Below are 26281 nucleotides of genomic sequence, written 5' to 3'. Positions count from 1 at the left end.
GTAACAATGGATGTGAGAGAAAGTATAAATGTAAAAAATGATAAGGAAAGAGTTGAGGAAGAGGTAACAAGAAATTCTAGGGATGAAGAAGAAAGCAAGTGGATAAAAGTAAGGAACAAAAGAGGTTCTATAGGTAAAAGAGTAAAAGACAGGAAATGAAAGTTCAGAAATGCATCTCAGGAAAGAAATAAAAAAGGAAAAGGATGAAAATAAAATCCATACATTAAAGTGAGAATCATAGCCATCAATGTTAATAGCATGAAGAATATTCATCGTAGGCTTGCAGTGTTAGAATGGTGTATGGCATTAGATATGGATATTATAGCACTTATTGATATTAGAAAAATGACAGACCAAGAAAGAGAACAAGTAAATGGATTCAGGGAAGGTAAAGCAGTAAAAAATGTACTGGTATAGTCATTTTATCCAAAGAACGGATATACATTTTGGATTATATACAATGGTACTTATTGTAAGAATAATAGTAACAGACATAAGGTATAAAAAGCAAGTATACAAAGTGATCACACTCTATGCATATACATTACATAAACAAAGAGAAATAGAAGTTATGTTCTTACCATAACGTTCCATGTTAGTTGTCTTCTTCTCGCCTTCTTTCTTGCTGGATGGGTTTGGAGCCGATCCTCGGCTCCGACTCGGCCACTCTAAAAGCTCGAGAGTTGGTTCCACCGGCTCGAGGCTCCCCTTATATCCCACAATGCTAGGCGTAATACCTCAGATCTCGTTTGTAAGCTAGGCCCAGCCAGGAAGAAATCCAGAAACACTGGAAAGGGGAAACCCACCTCTATAAAATGGCAGAAGGAAGGTGACCTAAACCTGATGAAGGAATATATACATAGTACAGTATATACCTATATACAAATAGAGGTGGTAGGAAAAAACGGTCACAATCAAACTCCTCTAGGTCTGTCCAGGCTAGGGGGAAGGAGGGTGGGACGCAAGAAAGAAGGCGAGAAGAAGACAACTAACATGGAACGTTATGGTAAGAACATAACTTCTATATGCTAAGTTGTCCATCTCGCCTTCATTCTTGCTGGATGGGACCGCGTCCCTAGCACCTTGTCCCAGGTGGCCTATCGGAACAGACTCTTAAGTACAGTGGAACCAAAGTTAGCTCTGTTTCTAGAAGCTAAGTCCAACTTATAATGAGAAATGAAAGTGTGAGGAGTAGCCCATGTAGCTGCCGCACAAATCGTATCAATAGGCAGCCTGTCTTGGAAAGCTATGGAAGTAGCCAAAGCTCTAGTTGAATGAGCCTTAGGTTTGTTTGGTAACTTTTGATGCCTAATCTCATACACAAAGGAAATCAAGGATGTAAGCCATCTGGAGAGTGATACTTTCGAAACTGGAAGGCCCTTTCTGCCTTCTGCATAAGAAACAAACAATTGGTCAGCCTTTCTGGTCTGTTTGGTTCTATCCAAATAATACCTTAATTGACGATGAACGTCTAGCCAATGTAATTTTTGTTCAGACCTGTTAGAATAGTTAGGAAAAAACACAGGAAGGTCAATGTTTTGATTTAGGTTTGTCGCAGAGGCTACTTTAGGCAAAAAGGATGGGTTGGTCCATAAGGATACCCTATCCTTATGAAACAAAAGATATGGTGGTCGACTGCAGAGTGCATGTAGCTCCGAGACTCTTCTAGCCGAAGTAATGGCTACCAAAAAGAGTGTTTTCCAGGATAGCAATTTCATTGAACAGGAAGCTGCAGGTTCAAAAGGGGGAAGAATCAAAGATGTAAGAACTAAGTTAAGGTCCCAAGAAGGAGGAGGATTTCTTATAGGAGGCTTGAGAAGAAAAACTCCCTTCAAAAAGGCTTTGCAAAGCTTGTGAGACATGATGGCAGAATCTGAGATTCCCACATGAAAGTTAGATATAGCTGCCAATTGAACTTTAAGAGTAGAAGGAGACGAACCTGCGTGGAATAGTTCGGCTAAAAAATCAAGGACCGATTGAATGGGAGCAGTGAAAGGATCCATGTCCCTTCCTTGTGCCCAATAAGAGAAACGTTTCCACTTACTAAGATAAATCTTCCGAGTGGAGGATTTATGGGAAGCTATTAAAATATCTCGAACTGAGTGAGATATTAGAGGAAGCCTGGCTAGGGTTGGAATTGGAGGAACCAAGCAGTGAGGTTCAGGGAGGGAAGGGAGCGATGTAACTGACCCAACTGATGGGTCAAAAGATCTGGAACTAGGTCCAGATGCCAGGGTTGCTTCAACAGAAAAAGGTGCAGAAAGGGGAACCAAACTTGTCGAGGCCAATAAGGGGCAATGAGGATCAAGGAAGCTTTCTGAGCGATGGCTTTCTGTATCACTTGAGAAATTAGTGGGAAGGGAGGAAATGCATACAGAAGTCCCCGGGGCCAAACTTGGACTAGAGCGTCTCTGCTGGGATGGCCTGGTAGGGGAAAGAGGGTGAAATAATCTCTGCACTTGCTGTTTTGGGGAGTAGCAAAAAGGTCGCAGCAAGGCTGGCCCCACTTCAGAAAAATTTCTTCCACTACTGAATTTTTCACAGACCACTCGTGAGGCATGAGAATAGCTCTGCTCAATTTGTCCGCAATGACATTGGACTTCTCGGGGATGTGCATTGCTATCAGAAACTGCTGAGAAGAAATCGCCCATTGCCACAGTCTGAGTACCTCTCGACATAGGGGGTAGGATCTGGTTCCACCTTGTTTGTTGATATACCACACTACAGACATGTTGTCCATCTGTATTGCTATCATTCCCAACGGAAGAGAGTCTTGAAGGGCTTGCAACGCTAAAAGCACTGCTCTCATCTCTAGAACATTTATATGCAAGTGGCGTTCACAAGGTTGCCATATGCCCTGGACTGTCCTGCCCTGATAATGCCCCCCCCACCCGATCAGGAAGGCGTCCGTCGTCAGAGTAGCAACCGGAGGGGGAGGGACAAAGGGTCTTCCTAAGAAGAGCTGGGGGGAAGAAATCCACCAAAGCAGGTGATTCCTGCATGCCTGCGTTATCACAATGGTGTGGGACATCGGAAGTTGTTGGTATGACCATTGTGTGAAGAGCATCCATTGTAAGATTCTCATGTGAAATTTGGCTAATAGAAGTAGAGGGATAGCAGCTGCCATTATCCCCAGTACTTTCAGGACCAGTCTGACTTTGATTCTGTTGCTGTGGAAAAGAAGAGAGACTAGTTTGTGTATGTCTGCTATCCTTTGGTCTGTGAGTCTCGCTGACATGCTGACTGTGTCTAGATTTGCGCCTATGAAGGTAATAGCATGACAAGGCGACAAAACAGACTTTTCGCAATTTATTGAGATACCTAGCTTTCGAAATATGCGAAAAGTGTAGTCTCTGGCAAGTAGCAGAAGATGCTTGGTGGGAGCTGTAAGGAGCCAGTCATCTAAGTATGGAAACACCTGGAATCCTTGACGTCTCAGGTGAGAGGCAACCACTGCCATGCATTTGGTAAACACCCAGGGGTCTGTGGTGAGTCCAAAGGGCAGGGCTCTGAATTGAAAGTGACTGGTTCCCAGCCTGAAGCGGAGGAATCTCCTGGAGCGTCTGTTCATTTTTATATGATAGTACGCATCCTGGAGGTCTATAGAGCACATCCAGTTTTCCTTCCCCAATAGGGGTAGGATGGATTGCAACGTGACCATCCGAAATCTTGTTTTCTTGACAGACTTGTTCAAGATGCTGAGATCCAAAATGGGCCTCCAGTCCCCTGTTTTCTTTGGAACCAAAAAGAATTTGGAGTAGATTCTGGATCCTTGCTGGTCTGCTGGAACTGGCTGAATGGCTCTTTTTGCAAGCAACTTTGATATTTCTAACGCTGCTTGTTCCCTTTGAGCGGGTGGAACATCTGGAAGGGACTTTTTTGATTGATTTGGAATGCGAAAGAATGGAATGGAATAGCCTTCGGAAATGATGGACTGTACCCACTTGTCTTGAGTTAGAGATCGCCAGGCTTCTGGGTACAGTGATAGTCTTCCCCCGACTGCCTCTGAAGGTGGACAGTCAGGCAACACCTCAGGGATGCTGAAAGGGATTATCAGAAAAAGTTTCTCGATTGCCCTGGTTCTGCGGACCCCCCCTGCCTCTAGGGCGGCGTCTACCATTATTGTTCCCCCCTCTGCCTCTAGAGGGGAACCAACTCTGTACGTCAGGCAAGGCCCCTTGAGATTGCTTGCGGAACCACATCTTTCCACTTTTCTGGCCCTTGGGGTAAGGCCTAGAAGGAGTAGAAAAACGGACTCCGACGGCAGAAAGAGTTTTGCCATCAGTCTCGCACCTTGTCAGGGTTTCTTTCACTTGAGGGCTAAAAAGGGACGATCCATCAAACGGGGAATTAGTGAAAGACGTCTTAAAGGGGTCTGCAAAATTACATAGCCGCATCCAGGCATGCCGGCGTAAGGCCACACCTGTACCTGCGGCTCTGCTCGCTCCATCAGCCGCATATGAAAGAAGGCACATGGAGGAGTTAGCTATCGAATTGAGGGTAGCCAGCTGAGCGTTCATCTTATCCTGAAAACCCGCAGCTGTTGGATCCTTTAACATCTCACTCGCTTCCTTGATCAAGTCTCTTTGAAGACGAGTGAAATGACAGAGGTAGTTCAGCGAACGCATAGAAAAGGTCGCTGATGAAAACATCCGCTTCCTGTACCTGTCCATAGACCTAGATTCCTTGTTAGGGGGATGGACAGGTACTGAAGGATCAGCTAGTTCCTTCTTGGTGGCAGCAGCTACCACCATAGCATCCACAGAAACTCCTTTAGTCAGAAATTGCTTGTCTGCTGGTGCTGTAATAAACTTTGAAGGTCTCCTGGGGGTGGGGTCCACAGAGTCAGGAGCCATCCAAGCCTTTTTTGCTACCAGCTGCATAAGGGGGTCAAAGGGGGGGGACACCCAGGAGGTGGAAGGGCGAGAGCCGAACGCCTCAAGATATACAGATTCATCCTCCGAAGGGTTAAGGGCTGGCCAATTCCCCCCTCTGTTTTAAGATCTCTAGGATGTCTGCAAAGGAGACATCTTCAGAGGGGGAATGGGGGGAACCTTCAGAATCCTCTAAATCCGTGTCAGAGGTGACAGACTCAGGTGAGTCTATGTGCTTCCTCTTGCACTTCCTCTTCCTAGGGGGCTCTCCTGCCAATTCAGGAGAGGCCTCGGAAGAGGATGAGATCCCCACGGGGGATTCTTGAGGAGCTGGCTCTCTGCGGTTTGGGATGAGGGAGTGAGTAGAAATTACCTGAGGCACCGAGGAGGGAGGGGCGGATGGAGCCGACTGAGGAGTTGAACCAGGTTCCAACACACTCCGCATGACCTCGAAAGCACCCCTGTCAGGCAGAGCCAGAGGTCCCCGCTCCGAAAAGCTGAAAACCTCCCTCGGCACCGACAGTGATGGCCACAGAAATACCTCACTAAAAAAAATCACAGGCCTAAAGCAGATGCCCTATGCTGACCACCTTAAAAAACTCCAGCTATACTCTGTCACATATCGTCTACTCAGAGGCGATCTCTGTTTAACATACAAGGTCATGTCAAACCAAGAGCTGTTGGACATGCAACACTTAAAGAAATCCCAATCCCTCAGAGCCACACGCTCCAGGGATCTAAAACCTTGTCATCACAATAAACGAAACATGCTGGAGGGATAGGTTCCTGACCCAGAGACTCCCCAGACTCTGGAATAGATTGCCCATACATGTCAAGCAGAGTGCCTCTTTGGCCCTCTTTAAAAGGAACCTTGACGATTGGATGGGAGAAAAGAAATTCACCCCGGGGATCACGTCAGTCATCCTGCTAGACAGGGGTCCAGGGAAGTAAATAGTGCGGGAAGAAATAGCCAGGGAAATGTTATGGCTAGGCTTGTATAGGCCCTAGGGCTGATAGCCTAGTACCAACCTATGAGCCTATAAATTAGCTGCCATTTCCAACTTCCATTTGGTTTTCATGGGAAATCCAATCATGCATCCCTCTGTAAAACCTTCTTAAAAGGAGTTCTTCTTCTTAGGCCCCCCATAAAACAATCTTTAGAACCCTGGGACTTAAATTTAGTCCTCTCATCTTTGTTGTCTGCACCGTTTGAACCATCCTCGTCATCAGACTTAAAATTGTTTTCATGGAAAACCTTGTTCTTGGTAGCTGTAACATCGGCTAGGAGAGTCTCGGAACTTCAAGCCCCAACTATTTGACCTCCTTACGTTATCTTTCACAAGGATAGAGTGTCTCTCAGGACAAACCCTTCCTTTCTTCCTAACGTATGCTCAGAACACAACCTGAATACTACCATTGAGCTACCTGTGTCTTTTTCCAGACCACTCTAAAAAATCAGAGTATAGACTTCACCAGCTAGATGTCCACAGGATACTCAGATTCTATATACACAAGACCACTCACGAGTGGTCCCTGAATCCAATGGTTGCGAAAAAGATCTTTCACAAATGGGGCCAGCCTTGCTGCGATCTATTTGCCACTCACATGAACACCAAATGCAGCAGCTACTTTGCCCTCATTCCCCATCCGAGGATGTCACCCAGGGATGCTGTGGTTCACGATTGGCCCCCGGGACTTCTCTACGCCTTTCTTCCCTTTCCACTCATACCCAAAGTAATACAGAAAGTAAGACAGTTGAGGAGTTCCTTGATCCTCATTGCTCCTTACTGGCCTCGACAAGTTTGGTTTCCTTTCCTGTGGCCCAACCTTTTGGAGGAACCATGGATTCTGGATCCATCTCCAGATCTCCTGATTCATCATTTGGGACAGTTTCACCCCTCCATCCACACCCTCAAATTGACAGCATGGCTGCTCCAATTCCATGTATAGCCAGGTGCATTCCCTTATCCCCAGCAGTCAAACACATCCTAATTTCATCCCATAAACCTTCCACTTAGAAACTATATTCTAGCAAATGGAAAAGGTTTTCCCTTTGGGCTATGAACTGGGGCTTAGATCCATATACAGCTCCTTTAGAATCCATTTTTTCTTTCCTAACAACAATATTTCATGAAGGAGTGGCAGCCGCTACAGTTAGAGCTCACGAAAATAAAATTGTCAAAGATTCCAAAGACAACCACAAGGCATTCTATAACTATGTCAAGCATCTAAATAGCAATGCTCAGATCTGCTCTGAGCTAAAACAGAATGGCATTAAATATACTGATCCCAAGGATATTGCCAATATCCTGGCAGATCGATTCAGTGCCAACTTCACCCCCCTCTCACCCACTAAATGGCCCATCTCAATACCGGAAGATTGCCAAATTCTGGTAATAATGGCCACACAGGTAAAAATGCACTCTCCAAAGCTAAGAATACAGCATCCATGGGACCAGATGACATCCCAGGCTGTGTACTACATGAACTACAATATGAACTGGCACCTCACCTAAGTGTCATGTTTAATCATAGCCTCACCTCAGGTTTTGTGCCCACTGAGTGGCGCAGAGCTACAGTTATCCCACTCCACAAGGGGCAATCCACCTTGGATCCCGTAAACAACCATCCCAACAGTCTGACGAGCCTTATCTGCAAGGCGATGGAGCGTATTATCATGGAACTTATAAACAAAAACAATGGCAACCTTCAAACACTGGACCTCACTAAGTTTGGGTTCGTGAAGGGCCGATCTTGTCTCTTGAACCTGACTGACTTCTACGAATCAGCCTCCAGAGCCATGGACGAGGGTAAGGTGGTCCACACAGCCTATCTAGACCTTGTCAAGGCCTTTGACACCATCCCCCACACTGGAATCATAGATAAACTTACTAAGCTGGGCATTAATCCCTATGTCACCCAATGGGTTCCTAAATGGCTTACTGATAGAACCCACACTGTAAAAGTAGCCGACTCCAAATCCAGCTCCAGACAAGTGACAAGTGGAGTACCTCAGGGTTCAGTCCTGGGACCACTCTTGTTTGACATCTACTTCTCTGAAGTACAGGCCAACACTAAGGGACTCTGGCTAACAAAGTTCACAGATGACTGCAAACTGGGAGCCATTACTGAATCCCCAGATGATGTGGATAGTCTACAAAAGGGCCTTACAGAAAAAGATGCTTGGTGCCAGAGCCATGGGCTCAAGCTCATTGCCAAGAAATGTATAGTTATCCCCTTTGGGAAAAAACATGTACCTGTGAATTACCATATAGGTGGCAGTGCACTAAACACCGAAAGTGTGATAAGAGACTTAGGGACACAGGTGGACAGTGGTCTCACCTTTGATAACCACATCGCCACAACAGTCAGGAAATCCTTCTATGTGGCACAGCTCATCACTAAGGGCTTTTCATCCAGAAAAAAGGAGGTCATTGTCCCACTGTACTCATCCCTCATTAGACCCATTATAGAATACAATGCCCCGTTTGGTATGTACCTCTCAAGACATTTGCAACAACTGGAAAGGCCACAGAAATACCTCACTAAAAAAAATCACAGGCCTAAAGCAGATGCCCTATGCTGACCACCTTAAAAAACTCCAGCTATACTCTGTCACATATCGTCTACTCAGAGGCGATCTCTGTTTAACATACAAGGTCATGTCAAACCAAGAGCTGTTGGACATGCTACACTTAAAGAAATCCCAATCCCTCAGAGCCACACGCTCCAGGGATCTAAAACCTTGTCATCACAATAAACGAAACATGCTGGAGGGATAGGTTCCTGACCCAGAGACTCCCCAGACTCTGGAATAGATTGCCCATACATGTCAAGCAGAGTGCCTCTTTGGCCCTCTTTAAAAGGAACCTTGACGATTGGATGGGAGAAAAGAAATTCACCCCGGGGATCACGTCAGTCATCCTGCTAGACAGGGGTCCAGGGAAGTAAATAATGCGGGAAGAAATAGCCAGGGAATTGTTATGGCTAGGCTTGTATAGGCCCTAGGGCTGATAGCCTAGTACCAACCTATGAACCTATAAATTAGCTGCCATTTCCAACTTCCATTTGGTTTTCATGGGAAATCCAATCATGCATCCCTCTGTAAAACCTTCTTAAAAGGAGTTCTTCTTCTTAGGCCCCCAATAAAACAATCTTTAGAACCCTGGGACTTAAATTTAGTCCTCTCATCTTTGTTGTCTGCACCGTTTGAACCATCCTCGTCGTCAGACTTAAAATTGTTATCATGGAAAACCTTGTTCTTGGTAGCTGTAACATCGGCTAGGAGAGTCTCGGAACTTCAAGCCCCAACTATTTGACCTCCTTACGTTATCTTTCACAAGGATAGAGTGTCTCTCAGGACAAACCCTTCCTTTCTTCCTAACGTATGCTCAGAACACAACCTGAATACTACCATTGAGCTACCTGTGTCTTTTTCCAGACCACTCTAATAAATCAGAGTATAGACTTCACCAGCTAGATGTCCACAGGATACTCAGATTCTATATACACAAGACCAAATAATTCAGGAAATCTGATCAACTTTTCGTTTCCTTTTCTGACAAAAGGAAAGGTTTACCTGTTTCAAAAATTACTCTTTCAAAATGGCTTTCGGATTGTATATCCTTTGCTTATCAACAAGTTGGTAGACAATTTCCATTAAAAGCTAAAGGTCACTCTACTAGGGCTGTAGCTACTTCATGTGCCTTGAGATCTAGGCTCCCAATTGATACTATTTGTGCAGCAGCTACTTGGGCAAGACCACATACGTTTGTCACTCATTACAAATTGGATTTGGCCTCCTGTGACAGGTCATCTTTTGGGTCCACTGTACTGAAGAGTCTCTTCACTTGAGCCACCTGGGATAACGGTGCTAGGAATGCTGTCCCATCCAGCAAGAATTACAGCGAGATAGAACTGCATAACATAAAGAAGTTTTGTACTTTCCATAACGTTCCATGTTTGTAGTCCATCTCGCCTATATTCTTGCGACCCTCCCTCCAACCCCCTTCCTGTTTCTGGGGGATCTAGTGGACCTTTTTATGGGGCTGCCTGTCTTTGCTCTTTATTGTCCACCTGGAATGGATTATGTTTCTAATCCCTTGCTGTATTTTTACAGTTTCTTTCTTATTATTATTTATTTTATTTATTTTATTTATTTATTTAATTTTATTTATTTATATTTTCATACCACATTCTTCTGTTTTTCCTCTATCTTCCCTTTGTCAATTTTCCATAACAATATTTTTTTCATGATATAATTTCATATCCTTACAATACACTTTTTTTAGTTATTTTTAAATACTCTAACCTTTCCCAAATTCCTTTGTGTTTCTCTTCTATAAATTCCATTAACAACTTATCTTTATCTTTCCTATTTATTACGATTCTGTATATGTTCAGTGAAAAAACATATACAATTGGGTGTATCAAACTCAACCCTCCTTCTTTGTCACCTAAGTAAAGAATTCTTCTTTTCACAGAATTATGTCTTGACCCCCAAATGAATGTAAAAATCACATTCAGTAAATCCTTTTCTAATGTTGATGGAATTGTGCATACACCAGCTAAGTGTCTACTGTTACCCAATATGATAGAATTGCATAAATATGCCTTTTCCCTATATGAGAGTCTAAATATCCTCCAGAATATACAAAGACCTCACATTTTATCATATCGCTCCATTGTTCTCTTAATTGATCATTTCTAAAATTTGTATCCCTTCTTCATTAAATGTAATACCTTATATTTCTCCCAAAAAACTAGTCTAATGGACTTTTAGCATTTTTAAGAGTCAGTCCTAACATTTTCAATTCTTTGTTGAGCATTCCTGTACCTGTATTCATCCATTCCTTATTTTAACTACTACCACCAAATCATCTGTATATGTTAAGATTGAATTGGGGCGGCACAGTGGTGCAGCGGGGCGGCACAGTGGTGCAGCGGTTAACGTTGTCACCTCACAGCAAGAGGTTCTCCGGTTCGATTCTCGGCTGGGGTGCCTTCTGTGTGGAGTTTGCATGTTCTCCCTGTGTTCGCGTGGGTTTCCTCCGGGTACTCCGGTTTCCTCCCACATTCCAAAGACATGCATTTGGAGCATTTCTCCCCGGGCCTCTGCTGAAAACAGGATCTGTGGAACCTAGTCGGACATTCCCGGTCAACAAATGTTAAATAAATAAAAATAAAATAAAATAAAATAAAAATAGAAAAATATTATGTTTAACCATAGAAGCAAATGAGTGATTTAAAGATCAAAGCAGTAAAAACAAGAATGAATAGATTTAAAGAGGATGTAGAATGCATAGATTTGTTTGAAGTTGTCAATAGGTAGATTGCCAGTTATGGCAAATATGCCTTATAAAAGATAGAGTTTGTATACACTATGGTGAATTGGAGACAATTGAACATGTCTTTATATAGTGTAAAAGGACTTTTGAACTGTGGAAAGAAATATGACAAATGGCATTTAAAAGAATTGAAGAACATTTAATATATTAATATGGACATAACTGAATATGGACATTATAAAAATGTAAAACAAAAATACATGAACTGGATGCAAAAATATTTTGTATAATATGGATAATATGGAATGAGAGAATTAATGAACTGAAATATAATAGAAAGTGGTTATTATCAGTGGTTTTGAAAAAAGTAAAATTTTGGTTGTGGAGAAAGGAGTGGGGGGGTTAAAATGAATGCAATTTAAAAGTATGCTATGAATATTGTAAATAATGCAAATGCTTCAATTAATGTAAATATGTGATGAAAAATTGTACACGAGATGTATTTGTATATATAATAAAGAAGCCCTACTCAGTGGAGCTGCTAGATGTCTATGGAGGGCTCCTATGGCAGTAAGGAAGAAGCCTAAGGGAAGCAACACCATGCATGCGAGAAAAGCTATGGACAGTTTGGAGGTGGAAAATATAAACTTGAAGAAACAGTCTGTTCAACATGTAGCTTCAGAATGTAAACACAGTTCCTTGTGTAGTGGATGTTACAAATGAGCAGTGTTTAGCTGTCTCAGTTGAGAAGGAAATAAGTGACTCTGCTGAAGTGGTGCAGATAACAGAACTGTGTCGGGGGGCTTGCAGATGATGTCCTGTTAAAGGTAATTGAGCAGGATGACCTAGGTAACAATTTTCATGGGGTGAGATGACAGATATTTTTTTTTAAGAAGTGCTGAGGATGGTAATGTAGAAAAGGAACCAGGTGAAGTGGCAGCAGAGACTATAGTAGTAAAAAAATATGCAGCAGTGACAGAAAGTAATGCAGTAATGAAAATGTGCAGTACTGACAACAGGCAAAAAAGGAGAGCATCAATACTCTAAGCAAAACTGATTTAAAAAAAGGCAGAATACCAGCTGTGAGAATAAGAACAAAAAAGTCAGTGTAATTCACAGATATTCTGTATGGGACAATTTGATATCTATGCGGGGTTTTAAAGCTCAAGAAATTCAGTCTTTATATATACTGGGACAGAGACTTTTTCTATCTTAACATTTGAAACTGAGGGACTGAGGATGAAATTTCTGGAACTGTGTAACAAAAAGGACATTTATCCATGAAACAATTGTTTGTTTTTTGGTAGTACCTTAAATGTAAAAAAAATGTTACTTTGCAGGTTAGAACTGATGAACTGGAAGAAGATGGTGTTGAAATATACGCAGAGGTTGTGTGAAACTGTTGATAATATTCTGAAAGTTAGAACTGAGAGAAATTTATGGAATGGAGGGTTGATGCTTGAAATGAGAAAAAAAACATGGTGGAACACTTGCCAAGTGCTATTTTGTGGCTGGTTATGGAGGGACATTAAGATATGGTGGCCAGCCTAAATAATTTTTCTTTTGTGGGACTTTTCTCATTTAATGATTGTGATAAGGTAAAATGTAAGCAGTGTGGAAAGAAAGGACATAGAGCAAGAAGGTATGTGCTTGAAAAGAGGCTATGTTAAAAAGGGAGAGTTTTGAATGGATTGTCATGAGCAAACAGTAAATAATGAAAAAAGAAGGGGAAAGGGAAGAAAACATACACAAGGGAGGATAAAAAGAGGATGGAGAGAAGGTGAAGGTAGGTGAAGAAGTAACTGTAGAAGATGAAAAAATATGGCAGGGAAAATGAGGTTAGAGAGAGAGTGCATGCAGGAACAGAGGTCAGAAGAAGGGATGGATACTAATAGTTTTCTAAACTTCTAGCCATTGAAAAATTTGATTCTGAGGAACAAATATTTGTACATAAACCCAGGAAAATATTCAACTGGGAAAAGAATGAAAATAAGACAATGAAAATTTAAAAATACTTTCTCTAAACTTAAAAAGGAAAAGCAAACATTTTAGTACACGTTCAGTAAATGTGAACAGTATTAACACTGTAAGAAGGATATGAATACTGGAATAATGTGCTAAATGTGATGTGGATATTATTTTGTTAGAGGATGTAATATTTCTGACAAATGAAGAATGCAAACAGAAAAATCGTGATGTGAAAATACAATATGAAACTTAGGAAGTAAACATTCTTGAGTGGATGTGTTGTGTAAAAAACAGTGCAAATACTATATATAACACTGGTAAGGATGGTTAGGTTAACTGTTATGAATGTGAAGTGGAGAGAACACGTTTCCAGAATTATAGCATTATATGCATATATAACTAGCAAATAAAGAGAATCTAATTCATCAAATATTTGACTAGGTGGTGGTTAACATGAAGATTATACTTCCAGGAGACAGTAATTGTGATTTAAGGGGAAAATGTAAAAAGAAAGGGAAAGATTTAAAGAAATACATAAAATGATAAAATGTGGTAAATTAGCTGTGTGGGACAAAAGTCAATGGACTTAATGGGGGGCACTTAGATCTGAAATTAATCATTTTGTATTTTCGGAAGGCTTGGGGGTAGCAGATGGTGATACAGTTGTGACGGGTTTCTCAGACAGTTAAGCAATATGGATGGAAGTGATAGAAAGGGAATATATTAAAATAGTAATGGGAATAAAGAGAATAAAAAGAATAAATAAAACTGAAGTGTTGAAAGTACTTCAGTTATGGAAGGATCCCATAACCATGAATGACTTCTGTAAAAACTGGTCTGAGTGGTGGAATGAATTTAAAAGTATAAAAAGTGTTTTTTAATGGTAGGATGATGTAAGAAAGGAAGAGAAACTGAAGTATGGGAAAATGTACAGAAATATATTACAGAATAATACAAAAGAGTATTATGATATGGAAAAAAGAAATACATAAAAGAAATTGAGAAAAAAGTCAAGTCATTACTGTTTAGGCATATATATTTTCAAGGGAGAAAAGAGGAGATATCAGGCATATCTGGATAAAGCAGTAAAGGGGGATATTGGTATAATGGGGGAAATGAAAAATGCAAAGGATAGGTAAAAAGAACAGAAGAGCAAATTATGACTATTGTAGTACAGCATGTAGAAAATGCGTAAGAGTAAAAGAAGGAAAATAAGAAAGAATGGAAAGTTTAAAAAAATCCAGAAAGAGTTAAGGTAGAATTTGAACAAGAAATTATAATTGGTGAAGTGGATGAAGCACTTACGAAAGTAAATACTGAGTCAGTATCCGGTCCAGAAGGTATAGGATTTGGAATGTGCAAACAATTAATGCACTGGCAAATAGAGTACATTGTAAATATACAGAATGAATGGTTGAAGGAAGGGTTTGTTTATGAAGAGTTATGTAGTGAGATATTCAAATTTATATAGAAGAAAGATGAGAAGAATGAAATAAAAAAATGGAAACCTATCACAATAAATATGACAGTAATATTTTTATGAGAATAATACATAGGAGAATGAAATGAGGGATATTATGGAAGACAGCATATATGGTATGAAAGGGAAGGGATATCAAGAACTGTAATCAGTTGTGAGAGAAATTGTGGATGATATTGTAAGTAAAAGTGAGGGTGTGAAACTTACAGTAGGTGATATCAGCAAGGCATTTGATACAGTAGGACATGATGCTTTGCTGGATGTTATGGAGAAGTAGGTAATAGAATTAAGAGAGTGCGTATATCAGCATATCAAAATAGTAGAGAGAGAGCTTTAGTGACTGGGTGACTGAGTAAAGAACTATTCATGAGGTGTGCGTGAATGGGTGGCTGAGTAAAGAACTATTCATGAGGTGTGGTATAAGACAAGGATGTCCCATGAGTGGAATATTGTTCATTGGTAATGAATGTGATAGTGAGAGAAGTAGCTTATAAAATGAAAAATGATGACTACATGATAAAAAAGCGGTGGTGAGTCCAGTAGTTGTGACATACACAGACAATACAGTTGTAGTTCCTAAGAACAACATATAGATGAGGAAAATGTTGGTTTGTCTGAATGGATAGTTAAAGGAAATGGGAATGATCTTGAATAAAGATAAAAGTAAGGGTTTGCTCCTCTGTTGTTTTTCAAGGAATGAAGTGCTTTTCCTAGGAATAAAATTTGGGAAAATGTATGTATTTATGATGTAATGGGTGGTTTTGATAAAAGAAATGAAAGAAATATGTCTTATGTGGAGGATGTACAGATTAGCATTCAGGAAGAAAGGTTTATTTGCTGATTCTATATCAATGGGAAAATAGCATATATGTCAAATGTTTACATAATCTCAGAAAAACATGAAAAGGAAATTGTACAACTGCTGTTTTCTTTCATATGGGGGTTCAAGATTAAAACCAATGAAAACAGGTGTGTTGTATATAAGTGAAGATGAAGGGGGATTTGGGTTACTAAAAACAGTTATTTATTCTACATTAAACTTGTATAGAGTATTAAAAAGTGGGTAAAGGAAGAGAATGAGGAATTAATATTGAGAATTTTTAAATATAAATACCAAAATTCTGGGAGAAAAATAATATGTAAATGAAGAAATTAAAAAATTATCAAGAAAGAATACTGACATGGAAAATAAAAATTGATTATCTAGAGAAAGATAGAAGGACGTGGTATAGCAATGTGATAAAACAATATTATGAACATTTACCAGAATAAGTAATTAAAGCCATTGAAGTAAGGCAAAAGTGATGTAGCAAGACAGTAGAGTGTCAGGATTTCCTATGGGGACTGGTAATAAATAAGTTACCACTAAAGGGTAATATGCCATATAAAAAGAAAGTTGAAAGTCTACATTTATTTTAAGGGGAAGAAAAGACAAAAGAGGATTTTTTTTAAATGTAAAAGAGTGTTGAAATGCTAGAAAAAGTTGTACAAAGATTTTTTTGAGAATATTAATGACAAACTATAGCTCTTGATATGATTATGTATGTATTATAATAAGAAAGAATATGTGAGAAGAGTAGACAAGAATTTATTTTATGTCATATGAGTTATTTGGAATGAAAGATTGAATGAAAGTTATGTTTAATGTGAAATAGATTTTCGCAGATACATTGCAAAAAATCATATTCTCATTGTGGAAGAAGGAGTGGGGATTAATTATGGAAGAATAATGAGGATGTTATAAGAAAATGATAAATAGTAAAAAAAATAGAAATGTGTATATATGTGCATGTAAATATGTACATTTTTAAATATGTAAATTTTTTTTTATCTGAAGGATGACACACGCAGAAGTATAGCACCCCCTTATGCTGCACTGCCTTGCTAGCAATGCATCTACCTGGTGTTGGAATAGAACCCACAGCCTTTTGCAACAAGCAAGTCTGCTACCCTTTGCACTACTGACGCTGCATTCTTGTGGTCCAGACTGAGTACGTAAGAGTTGTGCAGAAAAAGAGGAAAAAGGATTGTATAGTTAATATTTTAAATACTAGTACAACAGAAAGGTATTCTGAACTGAAAGATCCAATACCGGTTTCCAACTGCCTTGCTTTATGGAAGCAAGAAAAATCCTGAATAATAGCCCTTGCCTCATCACTGGTATGCCTTACAGAACACATCACTGTAAACACCTAAACTATCTTGGTTGGTTAGAGTTGCCCAGCCTATTAAAGTACAACCAACTAATAATGACTCATAAAGTACTTAACCAACCAGATAATATACCTTAAAAATATTATCTACCCCCACTATAATTTTAGACCACTTCGCTCATCTAATAGACTGGTAGTCCAAACTGTTAAATCAAAAAACTCTGCCGGTGACTCTCTATTTGCCAATTCTGTTGGTAAAACTTGGAACTCTTTGCTTGATGACATTACTCTAAAGACCTCTAACACAATTTAAGAAAAGTCTCAAACAATATTTTAATACATATTTGCTATGTTCTTGTTCTAAACCTGACTAAATCTTTGGTAATACTTGTGTACTATTACTATTCAATCTGTTATTTTAAGTGTGCTATATCATAATTTTTTCACATTGTATAACTCAAATGTCTCAGCTGAGTTTGCAAACTTTTTTAAATGTGTATTTTTGTCATGTTTGCTTTTGTAACTACCGTTGGAGCTTTTCTCCCCGGGCTGCCGCTGAAAATGGACATGTATCCAATCGGACTATCCCGGTCAACACATATAAAATAAATAAATATTTCTATTACCCTATGTGAAATCACATCTGTAAAATCTGATGCAACAAATTAATCTAAATTTTTAGTGGTAGAGGAATTCCTGATTTTAGAGGAAGAGAAGTCCATGGCAGATTTTAACTCCCCTCCCAAATTATTCTCAGTACTCAGGAATCTATTGTTTGTTTCTAGATATGCATGGAGTGAGAAATACATTGCCTGCTAGTTTGGTAGGATGGCTGGGGTGGGGAGGAGGAAGCGGGGGAGAAGAGATCAACAGGTAGTCATTTTTCTTATATTGGGAAGCCCTTTGAGTTTCTTTTTCCTTAGTTTTTAAGTCATTTTAAACAGTTTTCTGATGGTGTTGATGATAATAATAATGAAATGTGTTTCTTTCCCCAAATATAGACTGAAACTGAAGGAAAAGTGAGCATTTGTTATCGTAGCACTTTTCACATTAGAGAAGGAATGTTATTTCAGGTGTGCATTTTTCCTGTTATGATAGCTTTAAGTGTATGCAGATACCACAGAAAGCTCTGCTATCATGGGGAGAATAATAACTGTGAATGGAATGGCAGAAACTGATAACATGTTCTTGAATTTGTCATATTAACATTTCTTTCTTAAGTTTAATTGATTCTTTCACATTTCATAGGTCTATAAATACTTTTTCTTTAAACCTCATGTCATGGATGTACTACAATAATGAAGTTGCTTTACAGTTCAAAAATATAACAACAGGAAAAGTAGTGCAGCAGTCAGCACTGTCACCTCACAACACTTGGCTTATCAGCTCTCAACTGAAGTGCCTTCTGTGTAGAGTCTGCCTGTTCTCCCTGTCTCCACATGGATTCTTCTCAGGTGCTTCAATTTCCCCCCCCCCCCCCCAGATCCTGAAGATATGCAGTTGAACTGTCAATGCTCCAAAGTGCTAGCAGGTGTATTTGTTGTTTGCAAGTGCATGTGTGTATCTTGTGATGGGTCAGCACCCCATTCAGGATAACCTTCAGCTCCTTCATGACCCCAAACTGGATTAAGCAGGTTAAGAGTGCTCAGTAACTAGATTTCCAGCTACAAGTAACATTACTTTTGCCTGCGAAAAATGGCAGTCTAAAAATCCATTAAACAATAAAACTGCACTGTTGTGTTGGGAAGCCAATGTTTGACATTAATAGGGTGCTACCTTTTCACCCAGCTGATGTCCATAACCATTAGGGTGTCTGCAAAATATCCCAACTAACATCCAAAACCAAAAAGTAAAAAGGTCACACAGACAAACCAATTAATAAAAACTACAAGAAAAAACTACCCAAGCTAGAGTTTTCACTGTGTGATACCTTAAACCTCCAGTATTAATGAACATCAACTAGGTGTAAAGACTCTGTGTTTCTAAAGTATAGCCAAACAGTCCACATATGTTGTGCTGATGAGGTCAAAAGAGGGCCGAACCATGCATGTCCACAGCTAGTGAGGTTTGGCTTTATTGCCTGAATGTATTGAAAAAGAGTTAAAACGAAAAAGTGAAAAGTCATGGATATTCAGAAGCCATGTAGCTGAAACACTTAATGGCCTTAAGGGGTCATTTGCTTATATCCCATGGGCCTCTATTATTGGAAGTTTAAGGTATCACACAGTGAAAACTCCAGCTTGGCTAGGTTTTTCTTGTAGTTTTTACTAATATCATCACAGTATAAGACAATAAACAATGGCTGTGATACTGTTGGAATCTACTTATCTATCATTAATTAACATTTTCTCAGCACTAATTAGTAACTTATAAATGCTAACTGGTTGCCTGCTACAGATAACCACTGCTTTTTAACTGGCTATGGACTCCAGAGAAACTGATAAATAATGTACTTAGAATGGTTTACTATTAAAAACACGAAAAGCACTTAGGCGAATGGTGATTTCCGTGACAAATAACGTCGACTCATACATATTAAGTAGGCTGTATGGTCGACGCAGCAAAGTCGACAAATTCTGTTGACCATATGTTGTAAATAAGAAGTTATGTACCTACCATAACGTTCCATGTTAGTTGTCTTCTCTCGCCTTCTTTCTTGCTTAATGGGTTCGGAGCCGATCCCTCGGCTCCGACTCGGCACTTGCTAAGCTCGAGAGTCACTTTTACCAGCTCGAGGCAGCCCCATATCCCATGATGCAAGGCGGTAAGTACCCAGATCTCGTTTGCTGACAAAGGGCAATAGCACCAAGCATAAAATACTTCCCAAAGGAAGAAAGAAAACTTACAGATGGAAGAAGGACCAGGTCTGAATGGTCTTCAGCATAACAGTTTCTTATACAAGGTCTGTCCAGGCCAGGGGGAAGGAGGGAGGGTCGCAAGAAAGAAGGCGAGAGAAGACAACTAACATGGAACGTTATGGTAGGTACATAACTTCTTAATGTTAAGTTGTCAATCTCGCCTTCATTCTTGCTTGATGGGACCGTCCCTAGCACCTCTATCCTGGGTGGCTCAATGGAACAAACTCTTGAGGACTGTAGAGCCAAAACTGGCTCTGTCCCTGGAGGCCAAGTCCAATTTGTAATGGGAAACAAAAGTGTGAGGAGTAGCCCAAGTGGCGCTGCACAAATAGTGTCCAAAGGAAGTCTAGCTTGAAAGGCTGTAGAAGTAGCTAAGCTCCTAGTTGAATGTGCTTTAGGTTTTGAGCACAGCTGTTTTCCCCTTAGCGTATAAATTTCAGAGATGACCGAAGAAAGCCATCTGGACAAGGTCACTTTAGAAACAGGAAGGCCTTTTTTATTATCCGCATAGGAAACAAAAAGTTGATCAGATTTTCTAAATTTTTTTGTTCTGTCCAAATAATATCTAAGTTGACGGTGGACATCAAGATAATGTAGCTTTTGTTCGGCTCTATCTGAATAGTTAGGGAAAAATACAGGGAGATCAATGGATTGATTCAGATTGTTCTGAGAAGCGACCTTAGGTAAAAAGGTTGGATTAGTTCTCAAAGATACTCTGTCTTTGTGAAAAACCAAATAGGGGTCGAACCGAAGAGCATGAAGTTCAGACACCCTCCTGGCAGATGTAATAGCCACTAGGAATAAAGTTTTCCAAGAAAGATATTTCAGGGAACAAGAAACAGCTGGCTCGAAGGGGAAGAATCAAGGATGTCAGCACTAAATTTAGATCCCACTGAGGAGGAGGATTCCTGATTGGAGGCTTTAGTAGGAAAATTCCTTTCAAGAAGGCCCTGCAGAGCCTATGGGACATAATATTATGATCTGCTATCCCGACATGAAAATTGGAAATAGCAGCCAATTGAACTCTGACTGTGGAAGAAGAGGAGCCTGCATGAAAAATCTCTGCTAAGAAGTCCAGGACTGCCTGAACAGGGGCAGTAAAAGGATCAATATTTTGGGCCTTAGCCCAATAAGAGAAACGTTTCCATTTGCTTGTATAAATCCTCCTGGTAGAGGATTTTAGCGAAGCTACTATGATGTCTCTAACTGGGTTAGAGATCAAAGGAAGCCTGGCTAAGGAAGGAAGTGGAGCAACCATGCTGTGAGGTTGAGAGAAGGGATTGATCGGTGCAGCTGACCCGATTGGTGAATCAGAAGATCTGGCACTGGGTCCAGATGCCACGGCTGCACCAAAAGGTGATAATGGAGGAACGGGAACCAAACTTGTCGAGGCCAGTAAGGGGCAATGAGAATCAATTTGGCTCTCAAAACGGTAGCTTTCTGGATCACCTGAGGGATCAGAGGAAATGGAGGGAAGGCATAAAGAAGTCCCTGGGGCCAATCCTGGGTCAGAGCGTCTCTGGGGGGATGGCCTGATAGAGGGAAGAGGCTGAAGAAGTCTGGACATTTGCTGTTTTGGGGAGTAGCAAAAAGATCGCAACATGGACGACCCCATTCCAGAAAAATCTCTTCCGCTATAGATTGTTTGAGAGACCACTCGTGAGGCATGAGGATAGCTCTGCTCAATCTGTCCGCTACAATGTTGGTTTTCCCAGGGATATGCGTTGCTACCAGAAACCGTTGAGAGGAGATCGCCCATTGCCATAGTCTGAGCGCTTCTCGACACAAGGGGTAGGACTTGGTTCCGCCCTGTTTGTTGATATACCAAACTACAGACATGTTGTCTGTGTGGACTGCAATTGTCCCTACGGGAAGAAAGTCGTTGAGGGCTTGCAACGTTAAAAGCACTGCTCTCATCTCCAGGACATTTATGTGCAGATGGTACTCGAACGGCTGCCACGTCCCATGAACCATCCTGCCCTGATAATGACTCCCCCACCCGATCAGGGAGGCATCCGTGGTGACAGTGGCTATCGGGATGGGGTACAAAGTACCTGCCTTGGTGAACCTGAGGCGATGTGATCCACCAAGCAAGATGCTCTTTGCATGTCTGTGTCACCAGAATCTGGTGACACATTGGAAGTTGCTGGTATGACCATTGTGTGAACAGCATCCACTGAAGAAGGCGCATGTAGAATCGAGCCAGGGGAAGAAGAGTAATGGCCGCAGCCATGAGACCTAATACCTTTAGAACCATTCTGGCCTGTACTTTCTTGCTGGCCAGAATGATCCTGACATGACTCTGAATGTCTGAAACTCTTTGTTCTGTAAGGGTAGCTGACATCCGAACAGTGTTTAAGTTTGCCTATGAAGGTAATAGACTGGCAGGGCGATAAGGATGACTTTTCAAGTTGATTGAGATGCCCAAATGAGAACAAAGGTCTATTGTGTAATCCCTGGCTTGTATAAGCTGATGCCTGGTGGTGGCTGACAGGAGCCAGTCGTCGAGATACGGAAACACCTGGAATCCTTGATGTCTCAGGTGAGCCGTGACCACTGCCATGCATTTGGTGAACACTCTGGGGGCTGTAGTGAGACCAAAGGGCAGGGCTCTGAACTGGAAATGACTGGACCCCAGCCGAAGCGGAGAAATCTCCTGGAGCGTCTGTGAATTTTGATGTGATAGTACGCATCCTGAAGATCTATTGAGCACATCCAGTTGTCCTTCTGTAAGAAGGGCAGAATTGACTGAAGAGTGACCATTCGAATCTTGTCTTCCTGACAGACTTGTTGAGTCTGCTGAGATCCAATATTGGTCTCCAGTCTCCCGTCTTTTTGGGGACCAAAAAGAACCTTGAGTAGATTCCGGGCTCTGAATAGTCTATTGTAACTGGCTGAATGGCTCTTTTTTGCAGTAGTTTTGAGATTTCTGACTCTGCAATCTCCCTTAGACCGGGTGGTACATCTGGAAGGGAACTTGAGGGGAAGGGACTTTCCTCGAAAGGAATTATGTAACCCTTGGATATGATCGACTGTACCCATCTGTCTTGAGTGAGGGAATGCCAGGCTTCTGGGTACAGTGATAATCTTCCCCCGACTGCCTCCAAGGAGGGACAGCCGGGCAACACCTCAGGGATGCTGAAAGGGCTTATCAGAGAGAGGCTCCCTGTTCCCCTGGTTCTTCGGACCCCCTCTGCCTCTAGAGTGGCGTCTGTTGTTGTTACCCCCTCTGCCTCTAGGGGTAAACTGACCACATGAATCCGGCATGACTCCTTGGGATTTACGGAACCACATTTTCCCACCTTTCTGTCCTTTGGGATAAGGCCTAGAAGGGGTGGAAAAACGGACTCCAACAGCAGAAAGAGTCTTGCCGTCCTGTTCGCACCTGGTCAAGGTTTCCTTCACCTGAGGGCCAAACAAAGCTGACCCATCAAAGGGAGAATTTGTGAAGGACGCCTTAAAGGGATCCGCAAAATCACATAGCCGCATCCAGGCTTGGCGTCTAAGAGCCACACCTGTACCTGCGGCTCTACTCGCTCCATCCGCAGCATAAGATATTAGCCGCATGGAGGAGTTTGCAATGGAATTGAGGGTTCCTAGCTGTGAAGCAATTTTTCTTGAGCCCCTGCAGCTGTAGGATCCTGAACTACTTCACCCAGCTCCTTAAGGATATCCCTCTGGAGTCTGGTGAAGTGACAAAGGTAATTCAGCGAACGCATAGCAAAGGTCGCTGAGGAAAACATCCGCTTACCGTACCTATCCATGGTCCTAGAGTCCTTATTAGGAGGATGGACGGGCACGGAAGGATCTGCAAGTTCCTTTTTGGTGGCCGCAGCCACCACCATGGCATCAGCGGGGACACCCTTAGTAAGGAATTGTTTGTCACATGGGGCAGTGATAAATTCTGAAGGCCTCCTAGGGACTGGCTCTACAGAGTCAGGAGCTGCCCACGCCTTTCGTGCAATAACCTGCATAAGGGGGTCGAAAGGCGGAGACACCCAGGAGGTGGAGGGCCGAGATCCAAACGCCTCTAGGTATACTGACTCATCCTCAGAGGGATTGTTGGTGGGCCAGTTTCCCCTCTGTTTCAGGATTTCTAGGATGTCTGAGAAGGAGACATCCTCAGAGGGGGATCTAGGGGATCCCTCTGACTCATCAAAGTCAGTATCCGAAGTGACAGACTCGGGGGAGTCTACATGCTTCCTCTTACAAGTCCTCTTCCTAGGAGGATCTCCCAAAACATCAGGAGAATCCTCGGAAGAGGGGGAAATTCCCAATGGGGAAACCTGAGGCGGAGGATCTCTAGGTCCTGTAGCAAGAGAAGTGGCAGAGATGTCAACAGGTACTATAGAGGGAGGAGCTACGGGAACAGACTGCTGACTGATACCAGTGGCCAGTACACTCTTCATCACCTCGAATGCTCCCCTCCCAGGCAGGTCCGAGAGAACCCGCTCCGGAGAGCTAGGAACGTCAGGGACCACGGAAAGGGAAGTCTCCGAGGCAGATGTCGGAGCCGAGCTCACCAAGGCCGAGGCTCCAAGGGGAAGAGCGGGTTCGGACAAGGGTCCGATGCCACTCAGGGCCGCGGAGGAGACCATGGAAGCCCGACCACCGAATCCCTCTAAGGAAGGTCTCGAAGAGGAGATAAGAGTAGAGGCTGAAGGAACAGAAGGGGGTATCCGTCCTCCAGCCGTAGCAGTAACCATTCCCGAAGACTCCAACTCCAAGCTCTGGGGTAGAGTTGAAGGAGGAACTGTAACAGGGTGTGGACCAACAGTCGTCTGTTGAGACGGACTATGTAACATTTGGGCCAGTACCTGTGACTTAAGTAATCTACTGACCACTCTCTCTAGGTCATGATCTGACAATCTGGATGACCTTGAAGATTGGCTCCGATGGCTCCGTTCCGATAGAAGAGGTGAAGCCGGAGCCGAAAGTATCGGCTCCAAGGAAGGAGACCTCGACCTCTTCCTGGAATGAGCCATCGGAGCCGATACCATAGATCCTGTCGGAGCCGACCTCTCGGAGCCGACAGGAAACCTCGATGTATCGGCTCCAGCTGGAGCCGATACAGCCACCAAAGTAACGGTGTCGGAGCCGATCGGAGCCGACACCGATGCCTGTGCCACATGGGTGTCGGAACCGATCGGAGCCGACACCGAAGTGGTCGATACAGATTCGGCACCGATAGCCATCGGTGCCGAAGGCTTTGTTAAGCCAGAATCGGCTCCAGCCGGAGCCGATCTCGACTTGGAACGAGTCGGAGCCGAGGCCGCAGGCTTAGAGACAGAAGCCTGGGCCTTGGAAGATTTAACTGATTTTGACGGAGCCGACTTAGCCGGAGAGCCCTCCGGCTTAAGAAGGCCCCTAAGAATCAGTTTATTGCGTCTTTCCTGCAGGACTCTCTGGCTGAAGGAATGACAAATAGCACAGGAGTCCTGCAGGTGAAGAGGCCCCAGGCAATACAGGCAAGAAGTGTGACCGTCTGTCAGAGACATCTTCTGACAGCACGAGTCACACTTCTTAAAACCTGAGACCCTCTCCTTTGACATGGTGCTTAAAACACACACACACACCAGTCAAAAAACTTAAATTAAAGAAAATACCAAAAGGTATTCCTAAAATAAACACACACACACCCTAACAGGGAGGGGATGGGATGGGTAAAATTTGACTAAAAAATATTAAAGGAGACAAGGATTTTCTGTCAGGAAAACTAAATAACTAACTTATAACTAATAATAAAGAGTTTTTTAACAAAAAGGGGCTTGAATATTAGTAAAGTGAATCACTTACCAGGAGCTGGTAAAAGGAGGACCTCATAAGCGAAGCGGCAAACGAGATCTGGGTACTTACCGCCTTGCATCATGGGATATGGGGCTGCCTCGAGCTGGTAAAAGTGACTCTCGAGCTTAGCAAGTGCCGAGTCGGAGCCGAGGGATCGGCTCCGAACCCATCAAGCAAGAATGAAGGCGAGATTGACAACTTAACATTCTCCCATTTACATCAATGCTGTGAGTCCCTGCCCTGTGTATGTCCTTCTAAACAGACGTACACATGAACGTCAACATTCTGACTGTCGCTCCTACCATGGTCGAGGAGGTGGCTGTTGTGCATGTCAGTGTCGACCTTTTGACTTTAAACCACTTAGAATTATATGATACAGCATCATCACGTTTTCCTTCTGAAGGAATGACATCACTACTCAGAGACTGGTAATTTATTTAAAGAATTGCATTACCACACAGTATGGTTCTTAGAATTTTAGGTAACATCATTTGTGATATAGTTTTTATCTCCTTAAACAATTGAATTAGTGGCCTGTTGTCTGTTTGAATGATAAATCTGCAACTATAAATGCATTTATGAAATTGTCTTATGCCATAATTGCATTTCTGAGTTAACTTGCACACCTCTGTAGCATGAGTCATTAGTTTTGCAAAAAAAAAGCCTTTTTAAGATGTAGATCAGCTTGACAGGCATTTTATTGCTTGCTTTTCTAGCTGAAGTAGATTGTTTATTACATTATATGCTTTTGCTCCAGCAGTACTTGGTAAAACTAACTTATTTTCTCAGCTGATACTGTGTAATTGGAAACAATGAGACACCATGCCTCAAAATCAGTCTTTCCATTTTATTGAATATGAGCAATGAATTTTCA

The 26281-nt window shown here is 42.0% G+C and overlaps 1 protein-coding gene across 1 annotated transcript in view; it reads right to left on the bottom strand.

Moving 5' to 3' along the window:
• Positions 1-26281, bottom strand: part of IQANK1 (IQ motif and ankyrin repeat containing 1) — a 2532034-nt gene that overhangs the window by 2237080 nt on the left and 268673 nt on the right. The window lies entirely within an intron of this gene.

Source organism: Protopterus annectens, chromosome 3.part1 (assembly GCF_019279795.1).
Source record: "Protopterus annectens isolate FY-2018-M chromosome 3.part1, PAN1.0, whole genome shotgun sequence".
Lineage (NCBI taxonomy): Eukaryota > Metazoa > Chordata > Ceratodontiformes > Protopteridae > Protopterus > Protopterus annectens.
The sequence above is the reverse complement of the archived record's forward strand: the minus strand, read 5'-3'. Positions and strand labels throughout refer to the sequence as shown.